Here is a 4,714-nt window from a genome sequence, read left to right as displayed (position 1 = left end):
CGTCTAACATATTTTGGACATGTTGTAAGGAGAGACCAGTCCTTGGAGAAGGACATCATGCTTGGGAGGGTGGAGGGACGGCGCAGGAGGGGAAGGCCCTCTATGAGGTGGATTGATTCAGTGACTGGGTTAATCGGGATGGGACTGTCAGAGACAGTGCGAATGGCACAGGACAGAGCAGAGTTTAGGGCTGTAGTACACAGGGTCGCTATGAATCACAAACAACTCAACGGCACATAACAACAACAACAAGAAGACAGCTATGAAGAAAAACTAAGCAATAAACAAGAAAAACATGTATTGGCAAGATTATAGAGAAGTTAGAACCCTCATCTATTGCTGGTGGGGTGGCAAATGATGCTGCTGTGGAAAATTGCTTGGCGTTTGTTAAAAAGTTCAATTCCACTCAGAGGAAGAACAAAGGCTTACAAATTGAGCAGGGACACAGACTATTAGTGTTCACTGCAGCACTATTCATAACAGCGAAAAGGTGAAAACAACCTAAATGTCCACTAGTAGATGAATAAGTAAGTAAATGCAGTGCATTCATACAATGGACTATTGCTCAGACATAAAGAGAAATTAAGTCATGATAAAGGTTACAACATAGATAGACCTTGAAGACATTTTCTGGAATAAGTCAGACACAAAAGGACAAATATCTTCTGATCTCATTTACATGGAACACCCATATTTTCCATTGCTTCCTATGCACATGAAAGTTGAGCAATGAATAAGGAAGACAGAAGAATTGATGCCTTTGAATTACGGTATCGGAAAAAAGTACTAAATATCCCATAAACTGACAAAAGGACAAACAAATCTGTCTTGGACGAAGTGCAGCCAGGTTCTCTTTAAAGGTAAGGATGGTGAAACTTCATGTCCTATACTTTGACTATGTTGTCAGGAGGGGCTGGTCCTTGGAATAAGACCTCATACTAGGAAATGTGAAGGGTCAGAGAAAAGAAAGGAAGATCCTAAATGAGACAGACTGACTCAGTGACTGTCACAATGGGTTCAAGCATGTTGGAGATCGCTGAAGGTGTGTAGGATAGGCAAAAGTTCAGATCTGCTGTTCATAAGGTTGCTGTTAGCCACAGTCATTTCAATGGCACTTAACAACAACAGAACAGTGTATAAAGCCCAAAGTTTATTAGTGGTTACTAGTAATAGGAGTGATAAGGGAAAGGAGAGTCACTGCTTACTTCTTTAAGCATGATGGAACATTTTGGAAATGGATTTAGTGGTAATGGTTGTAAAACATGAGGAATGGCATTAATGTCACTGAACTGCACATGTAAAAAAAATTAAAATTGAAAATGCTTTTATTTTTCACACATACAAACTTATTAGGGTATTGTGGGTCAGAATTGATCTTATATTGTAGGTTCAGGATATTCAGTCATTTCAGATGCCATGATGTTAAAACATCTAACACAGAGCTCATCCCTATTGCCAGTGAGAAATGTAGGCGCTAAGGAAAATGTACACAAATGCAAATGCCATTCTCCTCACACTTGAATTCCAGAAATGAAACTGGAGGGCTGACCTGTCCATATTAGGAAATGACTGGTTGTTCGATGGTCACTGTGTACCCTAAGTATTTTGAGTGTTTTAGAAGTGCTGGGAGTAAGTAGAGAGGACTCGGTCAAGAGGGTATTAAATAAGTCTGTTGTATAACTACTCTGTTTTCTCCTAACATATAGTGCCGTTATAAGCATTATCAAATCCAACTTCCACTTTAATTGAAGTGACTGAAAACCCAACTCAGTTTCTTGGAATATATTCCAAAATAAGGGTTGTCTGTTATTCTCAGAAAGTGAAGCCAAGCATTCACCATGTGCTTTTGTCATAAAAGCAGCAAATGAAGGACTACAGTATGAACAGCCTAGCTCCTCTACCATCTGGCATAAAATATATTCCATCTTAAGAAAATATCAAGAACTCCCATTATATTATACTTAGCTTCTTTTAACTAAATATCAGGGCCAAGATAGCATGTTGTTTGTAACAGGAATGTAGCTGTGTGCTATGTGCTGTGTGGGGGACAGAGGCAACACAATGAACCAGGGACCTCAGAGGCCCAAGTATCTCACACTTAACCAAAGCAAATAGCCTTATCCCTCTGGTTTGAAGTTTCTTCAGAATGAACACCTTACCTTCTTTGACTTTCTTTCTTAAATACTTGTCAAGTGCCCAATAAAATTGCTCTATACTTGTCTCCTGCTGAAATTGGGTTTGTTTAATATATACAGGACAAGAGTCCAGGACAATCTTGCCAACAGAAAATGTATATTTCTCTTCTTAATACTTCAACATTTGGTGTTGCTGTTTGTAAAGATTTATTTTTTTTAATCATATAAAGCTCCTAGGCACATGGAGCTGTCTGCGGACACATTTGTAAGAAGTGATTTGCTCCACAATTCTCCTAAAACCCAAGCTTAGCCGTAGGCAGATTTCAATCAGGACACACTCTCTTTACAAAACTTGACAGTGTCTGGCTCAAGACAGCCCTCTCGGCTGGGGACCAGATGGTTCCAAAGGAGCCAGAACCATAGGCACAGGACTGTGACCTGATGTCGTGTTCCAGGACAGATGGCGTGAACTGCCTCCTGCTCCATCTTCCTCTCACAGCCTGCAGGGCTGTTGGGAGGGCTGGTGCCATCACAGAAATCTGGATGGAGGTTTCAAATGAGTATCAAGAGGAGTGAAACAATCTAATGTTTCCAAGGAGGAGTCACTTTGAGATTGGCCTTTTTGTTGTTTTAGAGGTCTGACCTACATATTCCTAGGATGGGAGGGGGGACCATATAAGCAAGTCAGTTAATCAGAATGTTGGCAAATCACAGAATTAAAAACATAGATGACAGATCTTTCCATGAAAGCAGGTGGAAATGGAATGTGGCAAGAGAGAAGCTACCTCCAGAAAAGAAATGCTGGTCTGCCTGCGGCCAGATCTCATTATTCTAAAGTTTCCAAAATTCAACCTTAAGCCTCAGTAACAAAGTGCTGACAGTTCCTCAAGGCTGACTGGTTTGTGGAGGCTGAGGCCTCATCAATTCACCAGAAACTAAAGTGCAAGATTTATAAGATGAACAAGACCCTGAAAGAGTTGTTTCTGGGACATATCTATCCTCAGGAAAGCACAAGGAAGCCAAATTGGGCTGCAGATAACAGAACAGGCTTATCCACCTCCACATCAGGTTAGGGCCCCCTCAGGAATGTGCTGATGTGATACACCTTCTCTTAGGCTCCCAGGTGGATATGCTTCCGGGCCCTCCTGTCACATTCTTTCCTTACAAGAGTTAATACCTTTTACTTAGCAGAGGCTTTACACATGCTAATAGAGGCTCTGGAGACTGAGTCTTGATCTCAGGACAGGAAACCTAATCATCCAGTTATATTTTCATTTCCTATAGCACTAAAATGTATAGTAACTGCAGGACAGTCCACTCCTGCCTAATTAGGTTTCCTGAGAAAGCTCTTGTGAGACCAATTAATGCAGAAAAAATGTAATATTAATTTGAATGGGACAAAAAACTTAAAAACAACCACCCAAAACTCTGTATGTTCCATGAGTTACAAAACTGATACTCGCTCATGCTATAACTTTCCACCTTTTCCAGCAGGATATCCTTTATCAAGGCCAGGCCCCTTCTGACAACATAATGGATTGCACAGTGACTGAACAATGGGCTCTCGCATGACAAGAGATCATGAGGCTTGGTGCAGGACAGAGCGAGATTCTGACCAACTTGATCCCAGGGTGGCTATCTGTCATAGTCCACTTGAAGGCACATAACATGTGAAAACAAGGAGTCTTGTAATGTAGTGCATAATGTACTGGGATGCTAACTGAAACGCTGACAGTTCAAATCCACCAGCCATGCCACAGGAGAAAGGTGAGCAGTGTCCTCAAAGATATACAATCTCATGACCTCGATGGCTTGCAGAGTAGGAACAGACTCAACTGCACATTGAGGTGGTGGGAGGCATACTAAAACACCAGATCTCATTAAAATGAACCCAATTCTATCACTAATACTTGGCTATCATAAAAATAATCTAAAAATCTTAATGTGTATCAGAATAAAATATATCAAGTGATATTATTGGTATGTTTGAGTCCACTATGTGGCTATTATGTCACCTGATCTTATTAAATGGCTCCCTCTATTTTACTAAACATGGTATCATTTTGTAATTATATTCTTCTATAACTATTTACCTGTTCTTTCTTAGCTTTTATGCACTAAACACTTAAGAAAACATAGTCATTGATAATTGATGAATTCAGTCTTTACGTCAGTGGATGCCATCCAATTATTACATTATTAAACAAAGGAAAATAATAATGTATGTACATATATAATACATACAAAATAATCCTGTTATAAATAGGCAAAAACATGGAAAAAGATGAAGGGAGAACAGGCCAAGTATACGAAGTTGAGCACAGTGTCCTCTTGAAGTGCCCAGCAGCTCTCAGAAACAAAACAAATCCATCACATTAGAGGCAATGAAGAGTCCTGGTGCCACAGTGGTTAAAAGCACTTAGCTGCTAACAAACAGGTCAGCAGTTTGAACCCACTAGACCATCCATGGAAAAAGATGCAACAGCTGCATAAATATATCATAGGCTTGGAAACACTACAGAGAGTGTTCTTTTTTTATATTTTTTTATTTTAATTTAGTTTATTTTTCATTTCAATGA

Source organism: Elephantulus edwardii, unplaced genomic scaffold, assembly GCF_000299155.1.
Source record: "Elephantulus edwardii isolate Elephantulus edwardi_28Jun2011 unplaced genomic scaffold, EleEdw1.0 scaffold00066, whole genome shotgun sequence".
NCBI classification, from domain to species: domain Eukaryota; kingdom Metazoa; phylum Chordata; class Mammalia; order Macroscelidea; family Macroscelididae; genus Elephantulus; species Elephantulus edwardii.
The sequence above is the reverse complement of the archived record's forward strand: the minus strand, read 5'-3'. Positions refer to the sequence as shown.